We start from the raw sequence: 17,202 nt of genomic DNA, 5'->3' as shown, positions 1-17,202 counted from the left end.
CGGGCGCGGTGCGCGTTTTTTTTAAACATTGCGCCGAGAAAAGTTCGTAGAAAAATAAATAAAAATCCAAAAAAGATAAAACAAATTTTCCCCGTCTAGTTAAAATAATTAGAACAGGGTAACATTTTTTGACACAATAATGCAGTTTTGAAAACGTGCAATTTTTTTTAATGTAATTAAAATTGCAAATAAAATCCGAATAAAATCCAATATATGATCTTAATATTTTTCCTCCGTTATTTCCATTTTTTTGGAGAAGTCATATTTTCTCCTCTCATTTATTTTTAAATGGAATATTTTTCCGAAGAGAAAATAATTAAAACCAAAATCCTCGTTTTATTATTTGATGAAAATCAAATATGAAAAATTGAGAAATTCCCCAACTCTCTCCGAGGGTCCTTGAGTTGCTTAGGATTTATCGAGGATTTGTCAAATGAAATAAAAAAATATGATATGCAATGATGATCTATGTATAACATTCCAAATTGAAAATTTGGGATGTTACATCAAATTATCACGCGAGCTGACTATTCCTACAAAGGTGCGCTACACCACGTACCCGGTACCCGCGAATGCAGCAATCGTGCACCTAGGGTTTTAGGGTTTATTTTTTAACGTTGCCTTTTACGTAACACTCATGTGTGCGAGACACCGAGAGACCGACTGCATACGTGCGCCTCTTCTCTTCGTATATGTACTCCACCGTTTGTCTAGTGTCCAAAAAATTATAATAACTACTAGCAATGTGCCAATGCATTGCCACACGATCAGAGTAGATTAATACATATTCACCGATTTGATAGAAAAATGTCTAGTTTTGAAATACGTATATCACTACAAATATGTTATGTTTCACTCAAAATATATTCCTTTGGCGGTTTTGACTAGATAAGGGAGGAATGTTGTTGGTTTCAGGATTCGAGAAGTGGTATATGTCTAATTTCTACTCTTACTAACAAGATGCCCGTGCGTTGCATGGAACATCAAGATCTTGTGGGAGAAAAGGATGAACGAGGGAAGGCCTTATCTGCAAATGTGGAGAGGAGTGTCGGTGTCAAAACCGGCGGATCTCGGGTAGGGGGTCCCGAACTGTGCGTCTAAGGCGGATGGTAACAGGAGGCGGGGGACACGATGTTTACCCAGGTTCGGGCCCTCTAGATGGAGGTAATACCCTACTTCCTGCTTGATTGATCTTGATGATATGAGTATTACAAGAGTTGATCTACCACGAGATCGTAGAGGCTAAACCCTAGAAGCTAGCCTATGGTATGATTGTTGTTGTCCTACGGACTAAGCCCTTCGGTTTATATAGACACCGGAGGGGCTAGGGTTACAAAGAGTCGGTTACAAGGGAGGAGATCTACATATCCGTATTGCCAAGCTTGCCTTCCACGCCAAGGAGAGTCCCATCCGGACACGGGACGAAGTCTTCAATCTTGTATCTTCATAGTCCAATAGTCCGGCTAAAGGATATAGTCAGGCTGTCCGAGGACCCCCTAATCCAGGACTCCCTCAGTAGCCCCTGAACCAGGCTTCAATGACGATGAGTCCGGCGCGCAGATTGTCTTCGGCAATGCAAGGCGGGTTCCTCCTCCGAATACTTCATAGAAGATTTTGAACACAAAGATAGTGTCCGGCTCTGCAAAACAAATTCCACATACCACCGTAGAGAGAATAATATTTCCACAAATCTAATCTACTGACGCATTTTGCAGCATGACATCACACCACGGCCCGGTCATTGTTCGAACCATTTTTTCACAACCAGCCACTGCACATATTTTACTTGGCACGTCTTGTCGAAGCAGAGATCGTGTCCCCTTATCACGGGATTCTCATCAATACGGGTATGGGTAACCCAATCGTGTCTGTTGGTATGACTCCTCGATTTTAGGCAAGTCCCAAACGGCCACGCGAAGGACGCTTGATATTCATCCTCTTTATAAAGGGGCCTAGGCCTATCCCCTTCTTCTCGCGCTCAATCGAATCCTTCCCCCACCTCAAAATCCAACACCCAAGGCTCAGGCTAGGTGCTTCGGACCTACAATCATGTCCGGATCCAACCTTCAAGGTCGGTGGATGCCCTCCTCCGTCACAGAGGAGGACATCAAGAAGCTAAGAGAAGCTAGGTATCATGACCGGCGAAATCTCGCACAGGCTGCCTGCTCGAGGGCAGGTCATTCCCACTCCTGAACCTGGCGAAAGTGTTATATTCATCTCTCACTTCCTCCGACGGCTAGGTTTCAGTCTAGATCCCTTTGTCAGAGGGCTCATGTTCTACTACGGGCTCGATTTCCATGATCTGGCTCCGGATTCCATCCTTCACATCTCGTCGTTCATCGTCGTGTGTGAAGCCTTCCTCTGCATTACCCCACACTTCGGCTTATGGCTCAAGACCTTCAATGTGAAGCCGAAGATGATTGAGGGGCGACACGCAGAGTGCGGAGGTGCCGTAATAAGCAAAGGCGCCGATGTTCCATGGCCAAAGGGTTCCTTCCCGGAGGTGTCCAGTTTATGGCAACGGGAGTGGTTTTATATCACCGCTCCCCGGGGTACTAAATGGGTAGCCGCCCCTGCCCCGCTTGGCCCCTCTGCCACAACTGGCGTCATGGGTCAACAAGGGGCTGGACTGGGGGCCAGCAATGATGTGCCGACATTGCAGAGTCGCATCCGAGATCTCCTCGAGAGAGATGTCAAACTTGTTAAGGTAATGCAAGTTATGCTAGTTCGTCGAGCCCTGCCTTGCAAACGTCGACCTCTCTGTATGTGGGAGTTCAACCCGGAAGGACCGCGAACTATTCAGCACTTCTTCGGCGTGACGCTCGAAGAGATGTACAGATCGTTCTTCGGATCACAAATAGAGTGTCCGGACACCTCCGAGGATGCGAGTCTGAACTACGATCGCCTAGACACTCAAGTAAGTAATTCCGCGGCCGAACATGTTGTCTTTTAATTTACCACAACATCATTCTGAAAAGTCGCCTTTTGACTAGGACTGGATAAAAAAGGCGAAGATGATCATGTGTCTGGCCCCCCTTCCCGAGGGCTCACCGGATCCTGTACTAGCCAGGATGCTTGAGCTTGCACCTCATCGAGCGCCATCAGGGGAAGGCAAAGGGAGGAACAAAGAAGCCGAGAGCGAGCCTCACTCACTATTCATCCAAACCAGGGGAATTAGTGCCTCCGCGAAGGAGGATAACTGGGGGGAAGAATCTAAAATTCCCTCTCCCCAGGGAAGGAAGAGGACCGCCTCCGAAGACTTGGAAGTAAAGGTCTCCAAGCGAGGGAAGAATCCTTTGTCGGAGGGTCCTACCCCGGAGGGCATCCTTACCGCACAGTACCCGCAAGGGGACCAGCCCTCTACCGAGCTGTAAGTAAACGAAAGTACTCCATAGTAAAAATATCCTGCTTTATTTTTTAGGACAATAACCGAACCATATGTCCTGTAGTTCGGATCGTAGCCCTTCTCGACAGAGTTCTTCTTCCGGGGATCTTCTTCCGGAGATGATGGAGAGCGAAACACCTCCCCATGCCTCCCCGCCTCATGAGGCGCGCGACCCTGAGGTGTCGTCACGGAGGATTTCTCCTGATCCGCCAAGGCCAGGGGGTAACCCTTCGGCCCCCCGAAGTCCGGAGTATTCGGCTCCTAAGGAGAGCAACAGAAAGAGACCGGGACTGTCCGGTGCGCGACCTGATGCACTGAAGAATCTTCTGGAGCAAGCGGCTATCTCGAAAGCGCATCGTACGCTAATGGGTACGGTGGTTGAGAGGATTCATCCGCCGAAAGCGGGTTGCATGAAGCTTTTATGAGCCTGCTGAGAGGCTTTGAGGTACGCAAAGTAGTATATGTTTTTGACGGTACCGCACACGCTAGGTGTGCCCTATGCAGATAGTAGCACCTGAGACTCTGGTTGCTGTCGAAAATGGCGGCAAACAGAGGATCATAGTCCCAGGTAATAATCATGCCGCCTTCATGTGCAGGTGGCTAGAGGTCCGGTGGCTAGCCGGACTGATGAGTTTGCCGAGCTGAAGCGGCAATTTGATGCGGCAGATGCCGACATCGTTCTTGTAAACAAGCGGCTTGACGAGGCACAGGGTATGTGTTTTCTCCGGTGATCAACACATATTAAGAGGAGCATGATGCTAGTATCTTTAATATGTTGTGACTGCAGATGGGGCTGCCGCCATGGAGACCCTTCGAGCGGAACTTTCCCGAGCCAAGGAACAAGCCAGGAAGAGTGATGCGGCCGCTCTAAAGGTGGTCGAAGAGCTGAGAGCCGAACAGGTTGCGCATTGCCAAAGCAAGGATAAAATAGCCAAGATGGCTGTTGAGTTGAAAGATGTCGCCGACCGTTACGAGCTTCTTGAAAAGGAAAGCCGAACGAAGATGACGGACCTGCAGAAGGCCATGGTAGCGGCCAAGGACGCCCGCTCTAAAATCAGAGCGGCGAAGGAGGAGATACGTCAAGCCGGGGATATCGCGGCTGGGAAGCACTTTTTGTTTCGGACGAAGTTCGGAGATCCTAAGTATGCCCCTCTTGATCAATTATGGAGTTCTGCTAACGCATACATGGATTTGGCAGCGAGTGCTGCTGATGCGGCCGAGTTTTTCAAAGATCAAAAAGATCGTGAAGTGGAAAAGCTGTTCTGGTCACAGTTCAATGTTCCAGTGCGTCTGCTGCTGTTAAATGAGCGAATGGCCGAGTGGGCCGAGCTCCATAGGTTGTCCGGGCTTGCCATGAGGTCTGTTGTGGATCATCTTTTGCCGGAAGGACCAAGGCCGAATAGTTATTTTGGTTTAGTGCAACAATTCCTTGGTGTTGTGCCGTGTATCGACGCTATGAAGAGGTCGGCGTGCATAGAGGGTGCGCGGATGGCTCTTGCCCGTGTCAAGACATACTGGGCAGAGATGGAGGTCGCCGCTATTGCAACCCAGAGTTCGGTCGTGGGTCGAGTATCGGTCGAGCACTACTTTGAAGAAGTCCGTGAAGGCGCTCGTTTAATAGAGGCTTAGTGCTCGAAGAATATTATGTTATAGTGACATGTATTACCATTGTAAGAACAATGTTATTTGAATTATAAAGGCTGTGTTTATACTTTTGCGTGAAAGTATTATTATGCCTCCTGTGCGGTCATATATATATATATATATATCCTGAAAGTTTGCAGTCGTCGGCTTCAGCCCCCACGCATATAATGCGGGGGTGTTCGCAAAAGCGCGTCTTCACACTTGATCCAACGTCTTGGTCCATTAAGGAGGTGGTAGCGCGGCGAACGAGGCAATCGTACTATATTGCTTTAACACTTTCACTTAACCATAGGAGTTTGACAGTGGGGCTACTATATAGCCCCTGGTATTTCCGCGGCTATCCGAATACGGTGCACGTATGTACATGGCCGGGAAAACCGGCCCTTCGTTAATTCGGAGGAACCCCGAAGATTCTGCTAGGTCATCGAGTGGTTGACCAGTCTCGCGCTTTATCATGACAGTCAGTTTTCGGCTTTCTCTACTGAGGTGCTCATCCGGATGAACCAGGGCACAATTGCAGTAGTTCTCCCGGTGCCACCTTAGCCGATAGAGCGGAACGAAAGGTAGCAAAACGCGGGAGCCGGGCAAACCCAACATTTGACCAAAGACATGATTCGGAGCTCATGCATATAAGGCCAAACTCGCGACGCCGAACACTCCCTAAGGTATTCGGTCTTTACAACATGTACCGGGCTAAGCAACGCCCTTGATAATGAACCCCGACTGTCCAGGTACGTGCATTTTTCTGACGTGGCGAAATGCCAATAACGTCAGCATCCTTCTCGGTTATACTGAGTATCCGGAGGATGTGAACAACAAGAGACAGTAAAAAAGGTTTACAGAGGGTCTTAATCTAAAAAGAAACCTTTGAGCGGGTCCGTGCTACACGTCTGCGCCTGTGTCTCCGTTGTGCCATATCCTGGAAGGGTGTATCACGATTGTCATATGCAAAAGAGAAGAACTTAGGTGAAAGTTGTCGTGCCAAAAAATTGGTTATTCTCAATAAACCATTAAAATTCAAGATAAGTAAAGTTGAGCCGAACTAGCCCTTTTTACACGCGGGGAGCCCCTGGTACCGCCTATGGGGGTATAATCATCAAACCAATCTCAGGTTTATCTAAGTTGTTATAGCTAGTAATGCGCCGGACTCGTGTAGCCGTGTCCGCGGTCTTGACGACCGATCATTTATTCTGGTTGGAGAGGCTGTTAAAGCTGCCGCACATTCTTCCGCGCGTAAGGAACGCTCAATATTTCCACTAACTGTGATGATGCCACGTGGACCGGGCATCTTAAGCTTAAGAGAAGTGTAATGCGGTACTGCATTAAAACGAGCAAAAGCTGCTCTTTCGAGTAGGGCTTGATAGCCACTTCGGAATGGAGCGATGTCGAAGGTTAACTTTTCGCTTCAGAAGTTGTCGGGAGAACCGAATACAACCTCTAGTACTAGAGAGCCCGTGCAGCGGGCCTTTGGGCCTGGTATTACTCCCTTAAAGGTAGTATTACTGTGGCAGATTCTTGTCAGGTCTATCCCCATTTTGCGCACTGTGTCCTGATATATCAGATTAAGACTACTGCCGCCGTCCATGAGGACTTGGGTGAGATAGTATCCGTCAATAATTGGGTCTAGCACCAAGGCAGCCAATCCTCCATGCCGGATACATGTCAGGTGATCCCTGCGATCAAAGGTGATTGGGCGGGCCGACCAAGGGTTGAACTTGGGGGTGACGGGCGCTAAGGCCCATGTGTCTTGGAGTGCATGTTTGCCCTTTCTTTCTGTTACGTGAATCATGTTCACTGTTTTGACCTCTGGTGGAAATTTTTTCTGTCCCCCAGTGCTTTGCTGACAAGGCTCATCCTCGTCTTCACTTGGTGTCTCCCTCCCCTTGTGTTCGGCGTTTAGCTTGCCGGCCTGTTTGAAGACCCAGCATTCTCTGTGGGTGTGATTCGCAGGTTTGTCGGAGGTGCCGTGAATCTGACATAATTTGTCTAGAATCTTGTTGAGGCTAGACGGTCCATCTATGTTGCCTTTGAAAGGCTTCTTCCATTGACCGGGTTGAGAGCCCCTAAATCCGGCGTTTACCGCCGTGTTGCCTGGGTTGTCTTCGTTATTTCGACGCTTGCTTTTACTGCATCGTGGTTTTCCATTACCATCCCTGACTTCAGATGTGCCTGGGTCGCTCGTGCTACTACGAGCCAGCCAGCTATCTTCGCCCGCGCAAAAGCGGGTCATGAGGCTTGTTAGGGCTGCCATTGTCCTTGGTTTTTCTTGGCCGAGGTGTCTGGCAAGCCATTCGTCGCGAACGCCGTGTTTGAAAGCTGCTAAGGCTTCGGCGTCCGGGCAGTCGACGATTTTGTTCTTCTTAGTGAGAAATCTGTTCCAAAGCTTTCGGGCTGACTCTCCGGGCTATTGAATTATATGACTTAAATTGTCTGCATCCGGAGGTCGGACATAGGTCCCTTGAAAATTAGCCCTAAAAGCATCCTCAAGCTCCTCCCAACTTCCAATTGAGTTTTTGGGGAGGCTCTTCAGCCAGTGCCGAGCTGATCATTTCAGCTTGAGGGGCAAGTACTTGATGGCGTGGAGATCGTCTCCGCGAGCCGTATGGATATGGAGGATAAAGTCCTCAATCCAGACCCCAGGGTCTGTGGTTCCGTCGTACGCCTCTATGTTCACGGGTTTGAATCCTTCTGGAAATTCGTGGTCCAGCACCTCATCGGTGAAACATAGGGGGTGTGCGGCACCCCTGTATTTGGATGTGTCACGGCGTTCTGACGGTTGTAGTGTTCGGTTTTGGTTGTGCGCTGGAGCGCGTTTCCTAGATCTGTAGATGGATCTGGTCACGCCGGCCTTCTAATGCAAGTCCTCACGTGAATCGTGTGCTGACTTATGTGCGGCCTTGTTAGCCGCTCTATCGCGGCCACGAGGTGGTCGATCCGACCGGTCAGCCGTTTTGTTTTTCGGCTGTGTGGGCTCTAAGGCCTCATCATCAAATTCAGGCAACAACTTGCGCTTTGGATAGCGCTTTTTGTGGTAACTACCACCATAATTTTCTTCAGTGTCGAGCACTTTGTTCCATCTACTGTTGAGCGTATTCTGCGCGGCCTTAAGCCTTTGCTTCTGCTTCTTCAGACTCCTCGCGGTGGCAATAAGCCTTCTGCGGAGGTTCTCTTGTTCCAAGTGCCTTTCCGGGATGATGTGTGCATCCTCGTCCGGACTGTTTTCCTCTCCGGAGGGAGGTTGATGAGCTTTATCCTCGGTGTCGCCGTGTTCGGACAGCGGATCCGTACTATGTTCGCCATTTGTTGGTTCATCCTGCTCTATCGTTGGGTCAGTGTTGTCGTCTCCTCTAGAGTCGACCGGAGTGTTATTTTCTCTAGCGCTGTTATCGCTGTTTTTGCCGAGGCGGGATTTGGAGCGGCGCCTACGCCGTCGCTTTGGTTGCTTCTCGAGGGAGCTATCCTTCGCTGCATCCTTCCGTTCCTCGTCATTGTTTTCTTTGGGTGTATCCACCATATATATATATCGTGTGATGAGGTGGCTGTCCAGCGCCCTGTAGGCGGTGGTTCCTGTTCGTCTCCTACATCGTCGTCCATACCGTCGATTTCTTCGGAGTCGAAATCGAGCATGTCGGTTAAATCGTCGACAGTGGCTACTAAGTGGGTGGTGGGGAGTGAATTTCTTCGTCGTCCGCGTCCCATTCTAGCCAGACATAGTTCAGCCAAGGTTCTCCTGACAAGGAGAGAGACCTTAATGAATTTAGCACGTCGCCAAAAGGCGAGTGCTGAAAGATATCCGCGGAGGTAAACTCCATGATCGATGTCCAATCGGATTCGATAGGCACGGACGCAGGCGGCTCGGAGCCCGTGGCCAGGGACGAATCCAATGGTTCGGCAACACGGCTCTCGTAGGTGGTGAAGTCAGTATTCGGCTCTACCGCCACTAAGAGTGCGGCCTCCGTGGCGGGGTCTATCTACCCGTCCTCAGATGGCACAATTTGTTCCGGATTGAGGGCCGGAGTAGTTGCAGGTGTGATCTCCCGAACACTATCCGATGGCAGAGTTAAGTCATGCCCGTCGTGATTGTGCGGCGCACCCGACATGGGTTCGAATCCGTCAAAGATCAAGTCTCCGCGGATGTCGGCAGTGTAGTTCAAGTTTCCAAATCTGACCTGATGGCCAGGGGCGTGGCTTTCGATCTGCTCCAGATGGCCAAACGAATTGGCCCGCAGTATGAAGCCGCCGAATACGAAGATCTGTCCGGGGAGGAAAACCTCACCCTGGATCGCATCGCTGCCGATGATTCAAGGAGCCATCAAGCCTTATGGTGACGGCACAGTGGAACTCTCAATTAAAGCACCAATGTCGGTGTCAAAACCGGCGGATCTCGGGTAGGGGGTCCCGAACTGTGCGTCTAAGGTGGAGGGTAACAGGAGGCGGGGGACACGATGTTTACCCAGGTTCGGGCCCTCTCGATGGAGGTAATACCCTACTTCCTGCTTGATTGATCTTGATGATATGAGTATTACAAGAGTTGATCTACCACGAGATCGTAGAGGCTAAACCCTAGAAGCTAGCCTATGGTATGATTGTTGTTGTCCTACGGACTAAGCCCTTCGGTTTATATAGACACCGGAGGGGCTAGGGTTACACAGAGTCGGTTAAAAGGGAGGAGATCTACATATCCGTATTGCCAAGCTTGCCTTCCACGCCAAGGAGAGTCCCATCCGGACACGGGACGAAGTCTTCAATCTTGTATCTTCATAGTCCAACAGTCCGGCTAAAGGATATAGTCCGGCTGTCCGAGGACCCCCTAATCCAGGACTCCCTCAAGGTGTGCGGGTAAATTGCCATAGTTTCCTTCCTATCCGTCAGATATAAATCGGACGGCCTATATTGCAGGATGGCAGGCCCACCATCATCACCAACTCTGTTTTTTATCCCTACTCTTATAAAAAGCATAGTCGATGATGATCGTGTGCCTGCCATCCTGCAATATAGGCCGTCCGATCTATATCTAACGGATAGGAAGGAAACTATGGCAATTTTGCAAAAAGATACCCACACCCCTCTCCACACTTGCAAATGAGGCCTTCCCTTGTTCATCCTTTTCTCCCACAAGATAAACTACTCATACAGATGCATCTTGATGTTCCATGCAACGCATGGGCATCTTGCTAGTTGTTGCAAAAAGCCCATGTGTGTGAGAGAGACAGGGAGAGAGGAGGACAGAGTGCATCTGTGACAAAGACACAAAGAGTGTGTGTGTGCGAGAGGTATCAGCTTAAAATAAGGCGATAGTGTGTGTGTGTGTGCATGATCGAGAGGGCGTGTCTCAAGAAGGGAAGAAAATTCTACATAGATACAAGGAGCGGGAGAGAGACATGTACGCGATAGTGGAAGCACGAGTGTGCGGGTGTATAAACCTATCTAGAGGCTAGTAGATAAATGTTTGTGAGAGAAATACGAGTCGGGGGTGCGAAAGCGAGAGTTTGTGTGTGAGAGAGAGAGACGGTTGTCGGGAAGGGGAGTGGAAGCAGGAGTTGTGTGTGTGTGAGAGAGAGAGAGAGAGAGAGGGGGGAGTTTGTCTGATCGGTAAACAAATGAATAATGTCAGTCTGGGATGGAGACGAAAAGGAGACCGCAACAAATGTTGTGTCTACAGGAGAGAGAGAGAGAGAGAGTAATTTTAGTGGTATGATTCATATCTAGAGACATATAGGGTGTGTGAGAGAATCCCATAGAGAGAAAGACAAAGTGAAAGACGAGTGGAGACTGTGTGTGGCGGTGAAAAAGAAAGCTTAGGTACCTAGTGATACGAGAGAACGGTAGAGACGTGAGAGATAATAAAAACCGTGTAATGTATAATGATAGGGAGAGTGTGACACTTCTCAAGGGAGACGTCGAGAGACCATGTTTGCGAGGATAGGAGAAACATGAAGTGAGCGTGCGGGTGAGCTGGAGAAAAGAGAGCGATAGCTACATGCGAGAGAGATGGGCGTGAAAGGAGTGAACATAAAAGGGATTCAAATATTCGAATTCGAGATGATGATACATGTAATACATACTCGAACCAAAATTGATCTATCAAACATGCATACTCATATGAACTCACGCGCATCTATGTTATTTAATATGTAGATATTACTGATCCATACATTTTAGAAGAACATAATTTGGTTTAATTTTTTGAATTCAACCTTATGATTTTGAGATCATTGTATTTGTAAATCATATTATACATATAAAGGACCAGAATTCTTTGTTGTGCTTTTGAAAGTATATTTACAAAAATGATGTATATAGAATTTTATTCCAATCGAGAATGGATCCCGCCCGAAAAAAATAGAATACAAACGGGATTCGAATTGAGTTGGCACGGTAAACGTGCACTTTGCAAAATTTGAACGAAGCGGGGAAAGTCGCAGTAACCGCCCGAAACCAAAATCTGCGAGATGGAAATTAGTACTGCATATCCCTGCCACGCAAAGCCTATCTGCTCAATTTCTATAGGTTTCAATAGGGGTAGGTTTGTAATTTCACTCAAACGTGACATAACCGCCTCTCACCCGGATTCATACACGGTGGGTGCCAAAACACAGTGTGTCCTCGGCCGAAATCGACACCCTCCCCGATTCATACACGGTGGGCGCCAAAAACAAACTCTCGTCGGCAAATATTCGGTGTATGCGAGATTACCGTCCTATCCCCAACCAACTAATATTGCTGTGATGTAGGAAATTTGAAACGGGGGCTAAGTTTGTAAATTTCCTCGCATTTGAGACAAGCGCGCCCTGAAGACATGGTTCCCCCCTTCCTCTCCACCTCCATTTCCCCATCCGTACTCCGTGGGCACCAATACACCCTCTCCACCCCAGCCTCCTCCGTCCGCCACCCCATCCATCGCCGTCCTCCTCCACCATGCCGGAGCTGATACCCCGACGCCGCCGTCCATTACAAGAGATCGACCTCTCTCATCCACGGCTTCGGACCGGGATCCTTGCATCCCGTCCTCTCGCTTCATCCCTGCCGTCGTCCACCTTGCCGGCGCTGCTCCTACGACCCTCTCGTCCACCGCGCCCTGCCGCCACCGTCTACCCTCCTAGATCTGCTTCCACGCCGCTGACAGCCATCGCTACCACAGCACCGTCAAATTCTCAGCAGATGCATACACGGCGCTGCACCAGAGGCGGTACTCTTTCGTATCTGCTCAACTTATTTATCGTAGGAGGAAAATAGATCGCCACTACTTTACTCTGATTTCTTGTCCATCACTTACTTGCTAGTTGAAAGCAAACATTGGTTGCGAAGTTGCCTTTGTCCGGTTTGCACCTTCAGATCTGCCATGGCCCGCTCAACACTATACTCCCAATGCATATGGTTTTCCCCTTTTATATTCCACACTAGTTAAATCACAGTAGACTAAATTTCAAAATTGGGTCAGTCGATTTTCAGAGCTCGCCGGAGTTCACCGGTGCGAACGAAGGGGCTCGGGTGGGGACGGTGGTTGTGGGGGGCGGTGGTGGGGCCTCGCCCAATGAAGAAAACTCGATGCGGGTGGGGGCGGGGGTGGGGGTAAGGGTGGCGAAGGAACACAGGCGGTGGGGGCCGATGGTCCGGCCGGCGGCCCGTGCGGTGTTCTGTATGGGAAGAACCAGAGACGAGGAAGAAGAAGGGTTAGGAGACGTAGGATCTTCATCCAACCGCCTGAAATGGTCGACTAACCCAAATGACAAAAGTCATGCGACTTGCATGCAGACATGCCTTTATATTCAGTACCATCATCGTACCTTCTTAGCACTGCTCCTGAATCCATCAAGCTAAACAACGTGCCACTCATAATTCCAAACTTGTTGCTCAAGTACGAATCTGATATGATGCTGATATTACTAAAACAGATAACATTTAATTGGTCAGCTAATGTTCCTACTTTACTTTCAAAAAAGCATGTGCACCACATAGAGAGAGACAGTAGGGAGTTGCTTTCTTAATGGGCCCTGGTTCATCATGTGTGGGCACTGTGCAACGAACATTTTATTATCCAAAATCTGCTTGCTCTTCTTTAGCATGTTCCTCTTCCGTTCTTCTTTAATAAGTACTCTCTCTGTTCCTAAATACAAGTCTTTGTATAGATTCCACCATGGACTACATATGGAGCAAAATGAGTGAATCTACACTCTAAAATGTATCTGTATACATCTGTATGTGATCCATAGTGGAAATCTCTACCAAGACTTATAGTTTGGAACGGAGGGAGTATGATAGTAGTACAGTATGTTCCTTGTAGTGAAGATGAGCAGGGACATTTGAAGTGTAGAGGTCTATACGGTCGGTTGTGATGGACACTTTGAACTCTTTGGGCCTCTTTGATTCGTAGGATTTTGTAAACATGGGAATAGGATTTGTAGTGGCTTGCCCACTTGAATCCTATAAGAATAGCAAGGAAATGCGGGGAGATGTGTCGCCTTTGAGAGTTACACTGATATTAACAGTACCGCACCTTCAGTTGAAGAGACCTGGTATCCGAAGCCTTTCTAGCCGTACCGGCAATACTAGCACATATATTCCAGCAAGTTCCACTTTGCTGATTTTACTTTGATGCTTACGGTTTTCCCGTTATATATACACTATGATCTGTGTAGCTGCTTTGTGTCGCACTAGCAGCAGTCCACTTTTGAAGCTAAACACCACAATGACTTACAAAATTGGCACCAAGGCATTGAGTGCCATTCTGGACGTAATGAAACTCATACACTCCCCACCTGTTGATTCTTGTTCAGAATATGATCCTAATGACTATGGTAACCTCGAGGAGTCAAAGTGTAACGCCCCGAGACCGACGCTCCAGAAGACTTCCAGATGCTCTGAGTTTCGTCATGTGATTTGTTTTTTTTGTTGCATCTCTTGCATTGCATCATGTCATGATGCAACCTTTTTAAAAAAACTCAACTGAATAAATTGCATCGATCTTTGATCCATTTAAATCGAGGGAAATGGACATGGTGATTTCTCTTTACAACATATAAAAATCTCCCAATATTATTAGGGAGCTATATTAAAATATTCCATTAACTTTGGAATTAACCATAACACACTTGCGAAATAATTCCGTGCCTTTTCCTCTTCAAGTTTGGTCTCCAAACTCTGCCCTAAATTCTTTCTTCACTTTCCGGAGCTCCACCAAAAATCCAAACATTTTTGGACCTTCCCAACCCTCACTTCCTATTCAAATCATTTGAATTAAATTCAAATGCATTTGAATTTATATCTTTCAATCATGCCACTTCTATTTTTCCTGGATCAAGCGCATTTTTATGAGCCCGGGAAAATTAACCGCATGCGCAAATCCTTTCCCTAACCCTTCCTTTCTTTTCTTCTCTCTAATTTCTTTTCTATTAAAAGAAATATGAGGGAGAGAGAGAAAGAGCGCAGCCTTGTAGCCCAGCCGGCCTCTTGGGCCTAACCAACCAGCGCAGGCCTAGCCGCATGCCTATCTAACCCTAGCCCCTCACCACGCTCTCTCCCGATCCCCATCTCCTCCCCTGCTCGCGCCGCCAGAGAGGAGTGAGAGCCTCTCGCTCGATCCCGCAAGCAGGAGATCGCGCCCAACCTTCCCCTCGTCGCCTCCTCCCTCCGCTGCACGCGAGGCCGTTCAGCCCCGTGCCCCTGCCGACGCTGCCATCGCCCGGTCACCTGTCCTCCCTCCGTTTGTTCCTGCTCCGCCACCAGAGATCGCCAGGTCCGGTGACCCCTCGTCCAGCGTGCCCTCTCCTTCCTCGCCGGGTTTCTCCTCTGCCCGTGTCCGCACCTCGCCGCTCCACTCGGTCTCCCGCGGCTGCTCTGTTGCCATCGCCTTGCTACCCGCGCTCCTCCTCTGCATGGAGCTCCACCACCTCCCTGGCCTCGGATCCGGCTGGTTCCTGCCGACCCAGTCGCCGTCCCGTGGCCGCCATCTTCATCTTCGGCGGATCTCGCTCCGCTGCAAGCCCCTGCCCCGCCTCTGCTTCGTTCGAGCGGGGTGGAGGACGCGTCTCTGCTCGCCCGCATCAACCAGCGCCAAGTCCCTGCTGCCGACCTCTGTTTTCTCTGCTCGTCGCATGAGCATCAGCGCCCGCTCTCTTGCCCGTGCGTGAGTGCTCGCGTGGGTCACTTCAACTATTGACTTCCTCAAGTTCAGGACCAAGACCCGAGGCCCATGTACGATTACGCAACGAACGGTGGAGTTACACGAGCTACAAGTACCGCGACGACCCCGGGGACTGGATTCTGTCAAGTTCCTCTTTGATATGTGTACCACTACTTCCACAACATGTCGTGTACGACTACTGTCGCTCGGATTCGACAAGACAACGTGTACCACTACCGTCGCCAAGTTCGACTACCGCACGGTTACGCCAAGTTCATCTACGAAACATGTACAACTACTTCCCACGATGACCCGTGAACGACTACTTCCTCTACATCGTACCGAACTTGATCCGTTCCGAAACGCACGCTTCGAAGGTATAACCCCGAGACGACGCCCGTGAACGAATGCATGTGTGTTGTATGAGATGCTCGTGTTTGCACCATGTCCGAGAGAGGTCTTTGCACGTTCCTCGATTACCATGCCGCCGTACCGTGGGAACCCGGAATCCGGGAGCACCCCACCATCCTTGCATGACACGCTCACACCCACTTCTTTTGCACCGGTATCTCCGTGAGCTATCGGAACCGATATGTTGTCGTGGCATCATTTTCGGATTCGTTGCCGTGGCGCCCCTTTCTTCCACCACGGTGACGAATGCTTCATAACATGCTCATGTCAACATTTCCATAAAATTGCATAAAACTTGCATATGTCATCCGCATCATGATAATAACATTTAAAACGTTTAAAATTGTTGTTTGCTTTAAATTGCTAAATGACATGAGGATTTATCAGAACTGTTGTTTGATGTTTCCGGCCTTATTTAAATTGCCTAAAATATGTAGTTTACTTATGTCTCACCTCTTGCCATGTTAATGAACATTTAATATTGTTGTGTCCTGAGAACGAGGTACGTGCGACTCCTATCGGGATTGTCGACACATCGGGCGGCTTTGCTGGTCTTGTTTTACCATTGTCGAAATGTCTTGTAACCGGGATTCCGAGACTGATCGGGTCTTCCCGGGAGAAGGAATATCCTTCGTTGACCGTGAGAGCTTATAATGGGCTAAGTTGGGACACCCCTGCAGGGTATTATCTTTCGAAAGCCGTGCCCGCGGTTATGTGGCAGATGGGAATTTGTTAATATCCGGTTGTAGAGAACTTGACACTTGACTTAATTAAAATACATCAACCGCGTGTGTAGTCGTGATGGTCTCTTTTCGGCGGAGTCCGGGAAGTGAACACGGTTCTTGTGTTATGGTTGTGCGTAAGTAGTTTCAGGATCACTTCTAGCTTCATGACCGTTCCGTTGCTTCTCTTCTCGCTCTTATTTGCGTATGTTAGCCACCATATATACTTAGTGCTTGCTGCAGCTCCACCTCACTACCCTTTCCTACCCAAAAGCTTAAATAGTCTTGATCTCGCGGGTGTGAGATTGCTGAGTCCTCGTGACTCACAGATTCTACAAAAACAGTTGCAGGTGCCGACCAGACCAGTGCAGATGACGCAACCGAGCTCAAGTGGGAGCTCGATGAAGCTCTTGTTCGTTGTGTTGTTTCGTTTCCTGTTGATCAGTAGTGTAGCCCAGTTGGGACGATCGAGGATCTAGCATTTGGGGTTGTCTTCTTTGTATTTGGTTTTGACCGTAGTCGGTCTATGTGTGTGTCTTGAATGATGTATGGTTTTATTTATGTATTGTGTGAAGTGGCGATTGTAAGCCAACTCTTTATCCCATTCTTGTTCATTACATGGGATTGTGTGAAGATGACCCTTCTTGCGACAAAACCACCATGCGGTTATGCCTCTAAGTCGTGCCTCGACACGTGGGAGATATAGCCACATCGTGGGTGTTACACAAAGGTAGATGGCCTGTCCTGTTCACCCATCAAGGTGCCTGTTCTAATTTGGCAAGGTTTTATTGATTGCGCGTATCATGCATATGTTGTCTTGCATTTCTTCTACTTTGTTGCACCGCCATCTGCTTAGTTTACTCATCATATATGTCGAGATGCCATGTCCATCCATTATCAATACATATTCCATCTGT

At 48.7% G+C, this 17,202-nt stretch overlaps 1 pseudogene; it reads left to right on the top strand.

The window, feature by feature from the left end:
- LOC123076327 (uncharacterized) overlaps window positions 1-15,159 on the top strand; it is a 66,182-nt pseudogene extending 51,023 nt beyond the window's left edge.
- The last annotated feature ends 2,043 nt before the right edge of the window (window positions 15,160-17,202 follow it).

The sequence above is a fragment of the Triticum aestivum genome, chromosome 3D (genome assembly GCF_018294505.1).
Source record: "Triticum aestivum cultivar Chinese Spring chromosome 3D, IWGSC CS RefSeq v2.1, whole genome shotgun sequence".
Taxonomy (NCBI): Eukaryota; Viridiplantae; Streptophyta; class Magnoliopsida; order Poales; family Poaceae; genus Triticum; species Triticum aestivum.
Note: the sequence above shows the minus strand (reverse complement) of the source record. Positions and strands in the feature narration are given on the sequence as shown.